The sequence below is a fragment of the Artemia sp. Qi Xiang Cuo genome, chromosome 1 (assembly GCF_049724085.1).
Source record: "Artemia sp. Qi Xiang Cuo chromosome 1, ASM4972408v1, whole genome shotgun sequence".
In the NCBI taxonomy this organism is placed as follows: domain Eukaryota; kingdom Metazoa; phylum Arthropoda; class Branchiopoda; order Anostraca; family Artemiidae; genus Artemia; species Artemia sp. Qi Xiang Cuo.
This window is the reverse complement of record NC_142794.1, coordinates 49,328,961-49,346,975: the sequence shown is the minus strand read 5'-3', so window position 1 is coordinate 49,346,975 and position 18,015 is coordinate 49,328,961.

Genomic DNA, 18,015 nt, shown 5'->3' with positions numbered 1-18,015 from the left:
TTTCAGGTGCTATTCTTAAATGATTGGAACAAAAAGCCAATCTTTAACGTGAAGATCGAGGTATTGAGGAAGGGGTAACCCTTACATTCGTAATAATTTCTGTTCTTTTTAAGTTTTCAATGTTACTTTTTACTTTCAGCTGAAAAAAACTCGTTTTTGTGTTTAATAACATGCGGAAAATATGCTTACTTAGCTGATTTTAGCAGAATATGGCTTTTCAGAGAATTCCTGAAGTTTTGGCTGTCTTCTTGGTTCATCAGCTCGCTCTGTTGCTGTTTTTTTCCATTTTTGTCTACCAGATAGATGGAAACTCATGGAAAAGTCAAATTAATCGGCCGAATCAAAATGTATTGAATCAAATTATCGAGTTTCAAATGTAGAGATCCGAAAAATGGCCAGGCAGCCTCTTCTTGTTACATATGTCATTTGCCAATAACAATATCCAAGACAAGTCTTGAGAATTTGGGTCTTAGAACTTCCAAAATACCCTTCCAGTGGCACAAGTCATATACCCTTCCAGTGGTACGTCGCAAATGTCATTTAAACATCTGCTCACTTATCAACTTTAATGCTTACACCCCGCCAAAGCTGCCTCAGAATAAAGCTTTTTTGAAGAAATCTGTTGTGAAAGAGTTTGATAAAACTGTTATCATTTCCCTGTTTTCCTCCTTACGAACGTTGAAAGTTTGAATTTTGAAAAGATAATCGAGGTATAAGCAACATATAAATTTAACAATATTTATATAACGGGGTTTACTTAATTCCGGGAAAAAAATCCATATCTTCTTAAAACGACTGGTTTTCAAGAGTTTATAAACCTACGCCCGGTTGACCAACCACTGAGGAAAATTGGAGGAGGAGGAGTAATAATTTTTGAAAAGGATTGCCTCTCCCACTCCTTCCATGTGCCTGGACTAGGTGATAGCGATGAAATCATTTAGATATCTAATTAGCCCAAATGCCTGCCTCGGTCTTACACTAATTTAAACATTTGCTCATTTTATTATTCACCCGGACAGAATGCTTATTTTCGTCATAATTTTCATGATAGTCTTGGCTTTGTGATGACAAAGTACCCAAATTCCGGCATTTTATAGGAGGAGACGCAAACGAACTAAACCTTAATTATCTGTGCAAAGATCAGAAGCTTAAGCAAATTGTTGATTTTCCTACTACAAAAGGTGTAACCAGTCTGGATGCTATTTGCACCAACCTTAAAACCATTTACAATACTCCAACTTCCCCCCCCCCCCTCGGTGGTAGCTATCATGTCATGCTATAATTGAAACCACGGCTAGTTTTTAAAACAAATTACTAAGTCTCTTAATTTTCGTACTGGCCAATAACAAGTCAAGGTCTGTTTGATTTTAGATCTTGGATTACGTCGCGAAAAAGAGGAAAGAAATATACTCCATGCTCATCAAAGTAATGTTAGTTATGGCTCATTTTTTATGGCTAAATTATTGGCTTAAGTACTTACGGCTAACATGGTCTAGAATTACCTCCCTTTGCCTAGAATTCATCTTCTAGTTCCAGTTTAAATTGTTTCAATTTTTTGACAACGTTTTACAAATTAACAAAATCACATATCTCAGAGACATTATGACCATGTTTCCGCTGAATCTATAACGCTGATTGTCTTATGAATACGCATGTCTATAAGCGTGCCTGCGTATATGTGTCGTTCTAAGAGACACAAAAGCGTCGAATAACTGGCCAACAGCCAAGCCATCATGAAATTTATGGTGTTTTGTAAAATAGCTAATAAGCAAATAGTGCTGGCGACACTTGATTGGTGCCCGTAACTGAACCACGTTTAGCGCTAATACCCCCAAAGTCTTCCAAATGCCAGGGTGTTTTTTTTTGTATTGAGAATACAGTTCTTTTTCTTTTATAAAAGCTGAATGTTTAGACTAGGAGATTAAAACTTTGAAACATTTTAAATATTAAAATATTGATGTTACCGGGACGAGGCACGGTTGTCATGTATTTTGTCGAATAAAAGGACTTAGGCCGAACTGGCCAGCCGTGACAAAAAACCAACAGAGAGAAAAATCTCAATAAAAAAAAAAAACAACAAACAAGACTAATTGTGCCAATTGTAATTTTTTTTTGGTGGTGGTTTTATTGGTTTTAAGTTTTTTTTCATCTTGTTCTTCATGTGTTTCTCGTGCAGAAGACAACTTTTTTTTAAATTTTCTAAATATATGCTTAGTTTTCCATTTTTATTATTTTATATACCCTTGCCGAAGTATAGTGTTTTGTTTTTTTTTTCATTGAGATTTTTCTCTGTTGATTTTTTGTCATGTGTTTTTTCATTCATCCCAACAGTATGTGCGGTATTATTGTAAAATGTGGGTCTTCTGTTTGTTCCCGTTTTCGTATATTAGGTGACTGATCCAAACAGAGTCATTCTTTGAGCATTCCCTAAAGCAAAGAGAAGGTATTGAGGTACAAATAATATTATTAAAAAAAAAAATCTTGTTAGGCTCATACAAGAGCCAAAATCCACTTTGTCATCGGAATGTCATCTTAACATGATATAAAAAGTGTCTATTTTAAACAATTTACAATTGTTCTTGTAAAACTAACGCTCCAACTAACTAAGCAAACCCAGCTAGATCAGGTGGTAAGCAGAGCAGAGTTAGACGTGACAGCTGAATAGACAATTAATTGGAAAGCGATTCCCATGAACAGGACAACCTTCAGGAGGATAGGAGCTCAAACGAGAAAGTCAAAGCGGGTGAAGAAAAAAAGCTGACGAGGCCAACACAGCAAGAATAAAAAGGAATCCATGATGAAATCTAATCTATCATTCACCATTCCCCATATTTTGAAATGAAAACTTCACATACAGCTTTTCATTGAAGCGCAATTCTTTAGATTACAGTTATTTCAGACAAGTTAAATTTATTTTCAACATGAATGATAAAGGACAAAAGGTCGCACTCTTTTTGAATTTAAATAGAGGAAGATTTTTTTCCTTTTTTTATTTATAGAAGACAATCAGTTTTGTCAAGTGAAACCGTCCTCGTGATAAAAGGAAAAAAAGAACTAATCTGAAACCTAAAAAAAAAAAAAAAAAAAAAAAAAAAAAAAAAAAAAAATTGAATTCTGATCCGAAGCAGATACGAACTGCTTGTCTAAAGTCATTTACCGTAGGTACTATTAAGTACAACATCATGCCTATGGCTCTGACTTAACATTGAATAAAAAAAACGAGTTTTTCTACTGAAAGTTAGGAGCAACATTAAAACTTGAAATTACAAAAAATATTCCGTATGTGTTGCCCCCCCCCCCTTCATCAATACATTATTCTTGACGCAACGGTTTTTTTGCATTTAAAAAAAAATTTATTCTAATTAAACGGCCCTTGAGTTTCATGAGTCATTCTTAAGAAATTGGGACAAATAGTAAAACTTTAGCTTAAATTTGTAAATCGGAAATCATAGCCTTTGATTTGTAATACTAAACCTAATTTGTATTTTATATTTGGAACCAGTATATTGAGCCGATCCTTTTGATATATAATATTGATATGATTTTTTGCAGAGTTTCGGTTACAAATGAGCCGTGTCGCTCCTTACCTGCAGTTCGTTACAACGAACTGTTTGATTCAAATGTGAATTGCAAGTTTTGTATCTTTTCTAGTGACAAAAAACTGCTAAACTATCCATGCTAGGAGTGGGAATTTTCAATAGAATAAAAAGGAACCATGCGAGTGATTATGAGCCTTATAAATCGAAAAAAAAAAATCAAAATCAGCCCATTTACAAAGAAGTAAAATATACGTCAGATACATTAAACTAGTTTAAACTAAAACCATATTATTTCCAGCCGTTAAAAACCACATTGGATTGTTGAGAGGTATGATTTTTTATTCATCCGTACCTTGGAATGGATCTTTATTTGCACTAAAGGCTTGATTCTTTTGTTGATATCTTCCAGTTGTGGTGTTTTATCCTGCTTTCTTAAATTTTATTTTTTATTCATTAATAAAACCTATTACATCAATGCCCAAAGGTAAATATCCAGAGGCCCGGAAGGGACTAAATGCGATGCAATATTCAGAAAAACAATTCAAGTAAAATAAAGAGAGAGGAAGGCCAAAACCCTAGTAAAATAAGCCAGGAATGAGATAAAAAAAACGAAAGAAGCTTGGCTTATTCGGCTTCAGACCTTCGACCTCCACAAAATCATCGCAATCTCTGCGAAAACACTCTGCCAGTTGTAAAAACAAATTAAAATGATAATACCTATAAAATAATAATAATAAACATCACCTCAAATTCATAAATTTCAAAACTATGCAATTTCAACAATTTTTGAATCCTGGTAAAATATTGAAAGATTTTAACTCGCTTGGTAAATTTTCCACAATTTTTGGCAAAATATTAAATTTCAATCTTGACTAAAATTTAATTCTTTATTCAGAAGGTATACCTCTGTTTACAAAACTTTCAATACAATATGATAAACCATATAATTTCTATTCATTAAAAAAGATACTGTTCTATTTCAGTTGTTTTTTTTTGTCACAATTTTCCTTAAGAATTTTCTTTCTTCTGCATCTTATGCATTTCATTGTGTAAATTGTTTTGATGTTGGTTATTTGTTCGATGCTTGACTTGGTTTTTAACTTTCTATTTTAACTCTTACTCTTCTTTGTCCCAAAATCAAAAATTTTTTGGGTTCTACATTATTACGTTATAAAGACTTATAAAGTTATATGAATCATGGTTATCAGCCACTTCATATGGGTGGAAATAAGTCATTTGGATCAATAACAGAGGCATTTCCCCCATCCCCTCCATTGTGAAAAAACGGAGAGAGTGCCGCTGAATAATCAACAACCTTAATCCGATATAACTTACATCTCGTGAGCTAAATTATTGCTGTAACCTGAATTTTATTTTTATTTTGATTTTAAATTGAAACGAAATTGAGGACACATTCTCCTAGCGTATTTTGTTGCATTTCTTCTTTTCAATAAAATACAGTATAGTAATGAAAAATTATTAACCCTATGACATCAAAGTGAAAAAAAGGTTAGATAAAACAAGCCAGATTGTTTCAAAATTATAAAGTTTTTAGAGATGCATCAGATATTTGTTGGCAATTTTTCGTTGAAACCTGAAAATGAGTGATTTTGTTGAATCACTAGCAAATTTATGGTTCTCAAAGACAGCTGTGCCGTCAAAGGAAAACTGGAACATTTTATATATTTGGTGCTGTATGTTTTCAGCTTACATTTTGCTCATTTTTCGTCCACATTTTTTCTTTTCGGTTTGATATCTGCTATAACTAATAACTGTAACACTGCTTGTGGAGGGTTTTTTCATTCAAATTGAATTTGCTTTCTTTTCCAATTCTTTAAGACATATGGCTCTGTAAGTTTCCACTTAACCAATTCAAGCAGTCATATTTTATTTTCGCTGTCATTGGTACATTCATATTTTTTTGTGTCAGAGTGTTAATTCTTTTTGTCGAATAATACTGGCAGAAACTTAGATATCTGTAACTAGAATTAATTTTACCAGAGCATCCAAAAATTTCATTGATTTCATATGCACTTAGTAGTGACGACTACTTATTAATTGAACTACTGGAAATAGTATAGTAGATACTGATCTATTTAGTATTTGCTTTTTTAGTTTGCCTTACCAATCTTGATTTTTTACTAGAAGGACATGAAGCAGATAATGGATCTCCGGAACTGGGGGGAAATTACTAATATTTGTTGATTTAGTAGCATTAACTAGTTATTAATTTAGTTGCTGTAAATAGTAGTATTGGCACTGATATGTAGAGTTTTTCTGCAAGTTAGTAACTTCATGAAAGGAAGCTACTTATTTTTTTTTATTTTTTCTTCTTTTCCACAGGTAGCTTGGCACTGGAACATCGTTGAGAGTTGTTCAATAGCTCATTTTAAAGTAAATTAATTGGATTAAAAATCCTTAGTAACTAAAATAAATTATTCTTAAAATAGAATAAATTTTTCCACCAAAAACTGCATTTTTGATGTCTTTTCATGCTGCAGTCTTTTCAAAGATATTTGATTTTTTTACATAAATCATAATTGTATACCAGCGGTAAGATTTGGACCCATCCGGGTTGCAGCGGTAGCTAGCAACCTAGTAAGAGACGATCACGTCCAATGTTAAGAAATATAAAAACCCAAAGTTCCTGACAAGGAGTCAGATCAAAACAAAAAGTACACCATTAGAACCACCTTGTCCGAAACCCCTGTATAAGAAAATTTCTGTCATTTGGCATAAACAGCAAGGGAAATATATTGGCTTGAAAATCAAGAAAATTGACTTTAACCACATTATTCTCCACAAACGGCATATTTTTTTTTTCTTTTTTCTTCTTTTCCACAGAAAGCTTGGCACTGGAACTTCGTAGAGAGTTGTTCAATAGCTCATTTTAAAGGAAATTAATTGGATTAAAAATCCTTAGTAACTAAAATAAATTATTTCTAAAATAGAATAAATTTTTCCACCAAAAACTGCATTGTTGATGTCTTTTCATGCTGCAGTCTTTTCAAAGATATTTGATTTTTTACATAAATCATAATTGTATACCAGCGGTAAGATTTGGACCCATCCGGGTTGCATCGGTAGCTAGCAACCTAGTAAGAGACGATCACGTCCAATGTTAAGAAATATAATTCCTTACAAAGGAGTCAGATCAAAACAAAAAGTACACCATTAGAACCGCCTTGTCCGAAACCCCAGTATAAGAAAATTTCTGTCATTTGGCATGAACAGCAAGGGAAATATATTGGCTTGAAAATCAAGAAAATTGACTTTACCCACGTTATCCTCCACAAACGGCATATTTTTTTTTTCTTCTTCTTTTCCACAGATAGCTTGGCACTGGAACATCGTAGAGAATTGTTCAATAGCTCATTTTAAAGGAAATTAATTGGATTAAAAATCCTTAGTAACTAAAATAAATTATTTCTAAAATAGAATAAATTTTTCCATCAAAACCTGCATTTTTGATGTCTTTCATGCTGCAGTCTTTTCAAAGATATTTGATTTTTTTACATAAATCATAATTGTATACCAGCGGTTAGATTTGGACCCATTATAATAAAGAACGACCTCTTGCCTATACTAAATTTTATACGCCACTTAATTATAGTATAGTTTAGAAATTCCACAGATAGCTTGGCACTGGAACATCGTAGAGAGTTTAGTTCCTAAAAAAGGAGTCAGATCAAAACAAAAAGTACACCATTAGAACCGCCTTGTCCGAAACCCCTGTATAGTAAACTTTCTGTCCCTTGCTTGAACAGAAAGGGAAATATATTGGCTTGAAAATCAAGAAAAGTGGCATCTACTACAACAGTCTGCCTAAACGTGATATTTTTTTTTCTTTTTTCTTTCTTGTTTTCCAGAGATAGCCTGGCACTGGAATATCGTAGAAAGTTATTCAATGTCTCATTTTAAAGAAAATTATTTGGGTTAAAAATCTTTTGTAACTAAAATAAATTATTTCTAAGAGAGAATAAATTTTCAATTAAAAACTGCATTTTTGATGTCTTTTCATACTGCAGTCTTTTCAAAGATATTTGATTTTTGTACATAAATCATAATCCTATACCAGCGGTAAGATTTGAACTCACGCCTCCGAAGAGACTGGTGGGTAACACCAGCGCCTTGGACCACTCGGCCAATCTGCCTCTCATAACTATATATGTGAATTTGGGTTGCAGCAGTAGCTAGCAACCTAGTAAGAGACGATCAGTCCAATGCTAAGAAATATAAAAACCCAAAACTCCTAAAAATAGAGTCAGATCAAAACAAAAGTACATCATTAGAACCAACTTGTCAGAAACCCTACTAGATAAATAATGAATGTCATCATAGTTTTATATTAGAGCTATGACGTGAATAGAAAAACACGAAATTATATTGTTGTTTCTGAAGACTTCATGAAATAATATCATTAAGCCATGACGCCATGAAATTAAATCATTACGCCGTGACGTCATAATCAAACAGTTCGTGGTAACGAACTGTAAGTAAGGAACGACCCGGCTCAATGGTAACCGAAACTCTAGAAAACAGTATTTTGATACATATAGAAACATTTAAAGAATTAGATTTTAATTCTGATTTCAAATCTATAAGCTTCAAGTATGAAGTTTAGTCCTACCCATCAAAAGTAACGCGCCTGACAAAATTTGGCTGATTTTCGAAAAAAGGGGGAAATACCCCTACAAGTTATATAAACTTAATGGAAATCACACCACCATATTCCGCGTATCAGAGAACCCTACTGTAGAGGTTTCAAGCTCCTATCTACAAAAATGTGGAATTTTGCATTTATTACCGAAGAAATATCACGGGTGCGTGTTTATTTTTTTATTTTTTTTCCAGGGGTGATCGTATCGACACAGTGGTCCTAGAATATCGTGGGGGGGCTCATTGGAATGTAAATTAAAAATTCTAGTGCCCTTTATAGGTGACCAAAAAAAATTGAGGGCAACTAGGCCCCCTCCCACGCTCATTTTTTTCCCAAAGTCAACTGATAAAAATTTCGAGATAGCCATTTTGTTCAACATGTTCGAAAATATTATAAGTATGTCTTTTAGGATGACTTAATCCCCTGAAGTTCCCGGAGGGAGGGCTAAAATTTATGAACTTTACCTAATGTTAACATATAGTATTGGTTATTGGGAAGTATGCCGACGTTTTCAGGGGAGATTTTTCCTGGTAGTAGGGGGGGGGGAGGGTGGGTGGGTCGGGGGTTATTTGGGAGGATCTTTTCATGAAGGAAGTTTTCATGGGGGAAGGGACATTGCTATGAAGGGGACGCCAGACTTCCCAGCATTATTTAAAAAAAGATCAGAAATTAAATATAAAAAACAAGTTTTTCAACTGCAATATCAGCAACATCAAAACTTTAAACGAACAGAAAATATTACATATATGATTGGGTTTACCCCTAGTCAATACCTCGCTTTCTTAGCCAAAGATTTTTTAGTGCTTTCATAAGAGCTATTTATTCTAATTAACGGCCTTTGTGATTAAGGGTCATTTTTAAAGAATTGGAGCAAAATTCAAACTTTCGCTTAAAGAGCAAGGTATTATTTAGGGGGCGAACCCCCTAATATAAGTATTAAAAATATACGAATATAGAAGTTAGTTACGTAAGTTAATTCGTAAGTTACGTATATTTATTACTAATAAAAACGTTCGTAAATAAAATTAAACAAGTTCCGAGAAAGCCATTTAACCAAATAAAAAGTAAATTAATATGCAAATTTTGTTTTAATTATTCATGTACGGTGAGCCAAGATCAAAACCTGTATTTTTTCAAAAACGTTCAAAAATTAAGTAAAAAAAACAAGTTTTTTAACTGAAAATAAGGAGCGACATTAAAACTTAAAACAAACAGAAATTAATCCGTATATGAAAGAGGCTGTCCCTTCCTCAACGCCTCACTCTTTACGCTAAAGTTTGACTTTCTCACAGCTCTATTTTTTTTAACAATGAAAAACTTTACCGTAAAGAGCGAGGCGTTGAGGAGGGGACAGCCTCTTTCATATACGGAATAATTTCTGTTCGTTTTAAGTTTTAATTTCGCTCCTTACTTTCAGTTAAAAAAACTAATTTTTTTTATTTAATTTACTATATAAAAAACGACAAAAGCGTAAATGGTCTCATTCATGGATACATAATGGTTAGATCAAATCAAGCTACACGCAAGTTAAAAAAACAGTACTACAAAAAAAACAGAGATAGCATCTTGAAAATAAAAAAACAAAAGGTATGCAACCGACCAGGCGTATCGAGAAGTAATAATTGATAGTGACAAACAGCGTTATTATAATGATGTAGTTTATAGAAATGCGAAAATTGAGACAGCCAAACAAAATATTAACGAACAGTATGATAATGATTAAGAGTACAGAGAAGCAACAATTGAGCAGGCTAGACAAAAGATCAAGGAGCGTTATCACAATGATGCAGATTACCAAATCAAATATAAGAAAAAAGAAAAGCAAAGGTATTCAACCGACAAGGTGTATCAAGAAGTAAAAATTGAGACATCCAAACAAAACATAAAGGATTGTTATGATAATGATGAGCTTTATAGAGAAGCAACAATTGAGCAGGATAGACATAAGATCAAGGAGCGTTATCACAATGATGAAGATTACCGAAAAATATATAAGAAAAAAGTTGCTACCAGAATAATATCCGGGTTGCAGCGGTAGCTAGCAACCTAGTAAGAGACGATCACGTCCAATGTTAAGAAATATAAAAACCCATAGTTCCTAACAGAGGAGTCAGATCGAAACAAAAAGTACACCATTAGAACCGCCTTGTCCGAAAATCCTGTATAGGAAACTTTCTGTCCCTTTCATTGAACAGCAAGGAACATATATTTGCTTGAAAATCAAGACAAGTGGCAGCTATTACAATATTCTACCTAAACGGGATATTTTTTTCTTTTTTTTCTCTGTTCTTTCTTTTCCACAGATTGCTTGGCAGTGGAACATCGTAGAGAGTTGTTCAATAGCTCATTTTAAAGGAAATTAATTGGGTTAAAAATTATTAGTAGCTAAAATAAATTATTTCTAAAAGGGAATAAATTTTTCCACCAAAAACTGCATTTATGATGTCTTTTCACACTGCAGTATTTCAAACATAATCGTATACCAGCGGTAAGATTTGAACCCACGCCTCCGAAGAGACTGGTGGCTAACACCAGTGTCTTGGACCACTCGGTCAGGCTGCCTCTTATAATTTGGGTTGTAGCAGTAGCTAGCAACCTAGTAAGAGACGATCAGTCCCATACTAAGAAATATAAAAACCCAAAACTCCTAAAAATAGAGTCAGATCAAAACAAAAGTACATCATTAGAATTACCTTGTCTGAAACCCTAATAGATAAATAATGAATGTTGTCATAGCTTTTTATTAGAGCTATGACTTGAATAGAAAAACACGAAATTATGTTGTGGTTTCTGAAGACGTCATGAAAGATTATCATTGCGCCATGACGTCATCATGAAATAAAATCATTACGTCGTGACGTCATAATTACTATATAAGAAGCGTCAGAACTGTAAATGTTCTCATTCATAATTAGATAATGGTTAGATCAAAGCAAGCTGCACGCAAGTTAAAAAAACAGTACTACACAAACAACAGAGATAGTATCTTGAAAAGAGAAAAGCAAAGGTATTCAACCGACCAGGCGTATCGAGAAGTAAAAATTGAGAGAGCAAAACAAAACAGCAAGATGTGTTATCAAAATGATGTAGTTTATAGACATGCGAAAATTGAGACAGCCAAACAAAAGATCAAGGAGAGTTATCACAATGATGAAGATTACCGCATCAAATATAAGAAAAACCAAAAGCAAAGGTATTCAACCGTCCAGGTGTATCGACAAGTAAAAATTGAGACAGCCAAACAAAAGATCAAGGAGCGTTATCAAAATGATGAAGATTACAGAGAAGCAAGAATTGAGCAGGCTAGAAAAAGATCAAGGAGCGTTATCACAATGATAAGCTTTATAGAGAAGCAACAATTGAGCAGGCTAGACAAAAGAGCAAGGAACAGTATGACAATGATGAAGATTACCGAAAAATATATAAGAAAAAAGTTGCTACCAGAATAATATTACATTAAAGAACGAACTGTAGCCCATAGCAACTGAAGCATTAAAATGAAACATTATTGTATACACAGCACCCTAGTAAGAGACGATCACGTTTAATACGAAGTAATTTAATAGCCCAGAACTCCTAAAAAGAAAGTCAGATCAAAATAAGAAGCACACTATTAGAACCGCCTTGTCCGAAACCACTATATAGGAAAATTACCGTCCCTTGGCTTGAACAAAAAGGAAAATATAGTGGCTTGAAAATCAAGAAAACTGGCTGCAACCAGGATATTCTGCATCGAGGACATTTTTTTCCCCTTTTTTTCTCCGCAGCTAGCGGGGCTGTGGAACATCATCCGGGTTGCAGCGGTAGCTAGCAACCTAGTAAGAGACGATCACGTCCAATGATAAGAAATATAAAAACCCATAGTTCCTAAAAAAGGAGTCTGACCAAAAAAAGTACACCATTAGAACCGTCTTGTTCGAAACCCTGTATAGGAAACTTTCTGTCCATTGGCTTGAACAGCAAGGGAAATAATAAGAGCATCTTTAATCCACAATCCACAATGTACATGAGGCGAACCTCGTTTCTGATACTCGATACGCCAGAAATGATCCTTAATTTTACCAAACAAAGGATTTGTCTTTGAACAAATTAGCTCATTAAATATAGGTGTCCAGTTTTTATCCAAGTGCAAGGAAACTGCAGCTGGATCTAGACACGTCAACTCTGCTGGGGTCATTTTTGCCACACCAGGTACGTTCTTATGGACAGTCCGTAAATAGTCAATAAATTCAGGAGAGTACCACTCAGCACATGAAACTGTCAGAAACAAAGTAGGTGGACCCAATTGCTCTATCATTGACTTTACTTTATAGGAAAGAGATTGAAAATACTGCTGAGATCCTCTGATTTTTGATTGAACGGAAAACAAAGTCGCTTCCATCTCTCCATCATGGGAATGAAGCCTGTCTATAAATTGACGAGCATTTTGATTTGGTTTCACAGTCCGCAACATATGACCGACGCTATTACACATGTAAGAGAATTCTTGCAATTGGAAGCTGTGAAAAAGAAACTGTTTGTCAAGACGAAACTTAGTATGTCTGCTAAGAAGCCTTGATTTAAAATATTCTGCATTCCTAATCCGAAATGGTCTTGCCTTGTCGCGCAAGCCATATTTGCCTTTCGGGAAAAGATTTGGAAACACTTTTAGATCAAGTTCTTCCTGAAATAAGTCTTCGCTCTCACCTTTTAGTTTCTTGATTTGAAATTGGTCAGTACCAAGATCTTTCATCTGCTTAAAATCTTCAATGAAATCTTTTGGAACCGCTGAATTGAGAGGCTGGACAGAAAAATGTTCAACCAATGCAGATTTTGCACTTTTTGTCAGTTTCTGAAGGATTGCAGCTTCCGGTATTTCAGGTAGATTATCAACACCAACCGCTTTTTCAGCAAGACGTGCTTCAAGTATTTTATTTAAATCTTCTAGGATGTATGCACGTATTGTTTTATAGAGACTGTTGTTCTCTTTTAACCACAACAGTGCTTCATGGACTTTTCTCAGATCTATTAGTGCAGTCCAAAAATTCGTGTTGTAAGTAGGCTGACCATTGACAATGACTACAAAACTATCAATGTTAAGAAGTTTTTCAGGCTGATTATCTACATTTGCTTGCACATCAACAGGTAGATATACTATTCTACCCTTAAGAGCGTCAACAATTTCTGTTCTAGGTCTCTTCAATGCAGTTACCTGCCCTAATCTGACGATCGTAAGACAAGGCATTACAAATCGAATCATTGCCATTTCAAAATTATTTAAACACTTTATACATTCCGGTGTACAGTCTATATGAAGGTCATTTAATACTGAAAGGAATATTCTCCTGACTTTTCAACATTTTCCCAGCACAGTAATCACAGACAGAGAATGAATCTATGACATCCTCTTTCCAACCTGTACAATGAATTAGCTGTTCTCTGTCATCTTTGGGTATGTCCTGTTGTAGGTGTTCTAAAATCGTGGCCATCATTACATCAAAACCTTTCTTATTTGAGAGGGACCTTAGACTCTTCAATTGGTATTTTGTCTTTATCTGCTCGCAACTGTCACAATGAATTGTGGGTACCTTATCAAGGCTATCACCAAATAATTTTACTATTGTATTTTCATCCACAGAAACTCTAATATTGCTATCACCGTAGATGAAGTCTTGACTATTATTACGACAGAGTCTACTTGACACTTCATCTATATAATGACTTAGTTCCTTTTACGAGCCCTCGACTTTTAGTAGATTAATATGTTGTATAATCTTACATTTTGATACTGCCTTATATACGCTATTAATGAAACAGTTCAAGACAGGAAAATGTGGAGCTAATGCCCTTAGAGAACGCAAATAGCTCTGACATCCCTCATTTGGGTGACAGTATAACGAATGCCCATGCTTTCTTGGGTCCCTGTAATTGATTTCACAATAATCCAAGCCGCCAAGGTAGAAATTAACCACTTTGTCAGTTGAAAATTTTAATGCTATATTATTTTCAAGGATATCAAAAAGAATTTGACATAATTCAATATCCGTCGGATAGAGCTTGCAGATATCAGGGTGACATTGCCAAGTAACCTGCTGCCCAATTTTTGGTTTTGAATGTTTACTCAGATTGTTATAGGTGACTTCAGCCATCATAATTTCCTTGTCAGATCTAGATTCAAAGCATTTTTCAATAGTTGTCTCGTACTTTTCAGGACAGTTTGTTCTACTACACAGAGAATTTTTTGCCAAATATTCAGTAGAACTAAAAGAACTGTTTAAAAAACAGTTAGAAATGCTTTTTTCTTGAGTCGGTGTTCCAGGAATTTGTTCTAAATCATTAGTCTTACAAACACATATACTAATAACCCTAACAGGCTCGTTTTCACCATAATTGAAAAACATTGCTTTTCCTTCGCTGTTGATAGGTATGCTTGTATATATATTTTTATTGCTGCTACAAAAACTGCAATTGCTCCTTCCAAAATTAATATACGAATTTTCTAAAAAGTACGCCTCCGTATATTCACTGTGTTGTCGAACATTTTCCATTGCATCTATAAACTGTTCCGCAGTTGCCAATCTATACCTTGGAAGCTTTTCATTAAACTGACAACATTTCTTTTGGATATTACTATGAAGCTTTGCCAAAGCATTTCTAGCCTTCTTTTCAACAGCAACCGCTCTTTCAAAGAGAATTTTAATCTGTAATTTTGAATACTTTTCGTGATCCTGGTAAAACATGCGTAAAATGTTTCTCAATTTACAAAGATCAGCCTGCATTTTTGCCATCTTCTTGTATTTCTGAATGTAATTTTCCCCTTTGTCCTTATGCGTTCTTCGGTACAACCTCGCAGAGAATTTAATTTTTTCATTATAGCTTTTGTCACCCAAGTATCTACCCATTATTCTGGTAGCAACTTTTTTCTTATATATTTTTCGGTAATCTTCATAATTGTGATAACGCTCCTTGATCTTTTGTCTAGCCTGCTCAATTGTTGCTTCTCTATGAAGTTTATCATTTTGATAACGCTCCTTGATTTTTTGTTCGGCTGTCTCAATTTTTACTTTTCAATTGTGTAGATGTTGCTTAAATATTTTTCTGTGCCAAAAGAGTCATGATTATTCAATTACTATATTTGCTACCATGGCACGGTGTCTGTTTTTGCAAATATGCATAGTGGTATCTAGTGGAGGGTCCATTTAACAGTACCCTTTCTAAATTTCAACTTTAGATTAACCCTAGACACTACTAGATGATGATCTTTAGTAAATATTCTTTTAGTTTGTAATTCAGCTATCAATAAAACCATGATACCAATGATAAATAAAAAATTCCAATTTACAGTATGGATCCTTTTTGTATAAATATTTAACATAAACTTCGGTAATCAGGTATTACCGAAGGTATTTATATATATATATATATATATATATATATATATATATATATATATATATATATATATATATATATATATATATATATATATATATATATATATATATATATATATATATATATATATATATATATATATATATATATATATATATATATATATATATATATATATATATATATATATATATATATATATATATATATATATATATATATATATATATATATATATATATATATATATATATATATATATATATATATATATATATATATATATATATATATATATATATATATATATATATATATATATATATATATATATATATATATATATATATATATATATATATATATATATATATATATATATATATATATATATATATATATATATATATATATATATATATATATATATTTATATATATATATATATATATATATATATATATATATATATATATATATATATATATATATATATATATATATATACTAAGCCTACAGGCCTCCAGGGCATAACTTAAAACCCTTGCCCTGAGGGTTGTGGGGGAGTGTCCTCCTCAAAAACATATTTTCTACCTGGAAATCAACTACGCTGAATGAAATGGCTATCTCAAAATTTTAATTGGATGTGTATGGGAGAATGAGGGGCGTGGGTGGGGGCTAGTTGCCCTCCAATCACTTTTGACTATTAAAAAGGGCACTAGCACTTTGAATTTCCATTCGAATAAGCCTGTTTTGAAGTTTCTACGACAATGCCTTCTATAAAAAACCTTTTATGCCCCCAGGGCATAACTTAAAACCTCTGCCCTGGGGGTTGCGGGGGAGTGTCCTCCTCAAAAATATATTTTCTATCTGGAAATCAACTACCCTACGCTGAGCAAAATGGCTATCTTAAAATTTTTATTGGATGTGTTTTGGGGAATGATAGGCTTGGGGGGGGCTAGGTGCCCTCCAATCACTTTCGATTATTAAAAATGGCACTAGCCCTTTGAATTTCCAATCAAATGAGCCTGTTTTGAAGTTTCTACGACAATACCTTTTATAAAATCCTTGTATGCCCCCAGGGCATAACTTAAAACCCTTGCCATGAGGGTTTTGGGGGAGTGTCCTCCTCAAAAACATATTTTGTATCTGGAAATCAACTACGCCGAACAAAATGGCTATCTCATAATTTTGATTGGATGTATGTGGGGGAATGATGAGCGTGGGGGGGGGGCTAGTTGCCCTCCAATCACTTTTGACTATTAAAAAGGGCACTAGCCCGTTGAATTTCCAATCGAATGAGCCTGTCTACCACAACGCCTTCTATAAAAACCTTATATACCCCCAGGGCATAACTTAAAACCCTTGCACCGAGGGTTGTGGGGGAGTGTTCTCCTCAAAAAGATATTTTCTATCTGAAAATCAGCTACGCTGACAAACGTTCTATCTCAAAATTTTGACTGGATGTGTTTGGGGGAATGATGTGTGTACACGAGGGGGGTTTAGTTGCCCACCAATCACTTTCGAGTATTAAAAAGGGCACTAGCCCTTTGAATTTCCAATCGAATGAGCCTTTTTTGAAGTTTCTGCGACAACGCCTTCCATAAAAGCCTTATATGCCCCCAGGGCATAACTTAAAACCCTTGCCCTGAGGGTTTTGGGGGAGAGTCCTCCTCAGAAACCTATTTTCTATCTGGAAATCAACTACGTTGAACAAAATGGCTATATCATTATTTTGATTGTATGTTTTTTGGGGGAATGATAGGCGGGGGGGGTGGGCTAGTTGCCCTCCAATCACTTTTGACTATTAAAAAGGGCACTAGCCCTTTGAATTTCCAATCGAATGAGCCTATTTTTAAGTTCCTATGACAAAGCCTTCAATAAAAACCTTTTAGGCCCCCTGGGCATAACTTAAAACCCTTGCCCTGAGGGTTGTGGGGGAGTGTCCTCCTCAAAATCATATTTTCTATCTGGAAATCAACTACGCTGAAAAAAATGGCTATCGCACAATTTTGATTGGTTGTGTTTGGGTTAATGATGGCGGTGGGGGAGGGGGGCTAGTTGCCCTCCAATCACTTTCAACTAATTAAAAGGGCACTAGCCCTTCGAATCTCCAATCAAATGAGTCCCGTCTGAAGTTTCTTTGACAACGCCTTCTATAAAAACCTTATATTCCCCTGGTTATAACTTAAAATCCTTGCCCTGAGGGTTGTTGGGCAGTGTCCTTCTCAAAAACGTATTTTCTATCTGGAAATCAACTACGCTGAACAAAATTGCCACCTCAAAATTTTAATTGGATGTGTTTCGGAGAATGATGGGCGTGGTGGAGCGGCTAGTTCCCCTCCAATCACTTTCGACTATTGAGAAGGGAACTAGCCCTTGGAATTTCCAATCGAATGAGCCCTTTTTCAACTTTCTACGACAAAGATTTCAATGAAAACC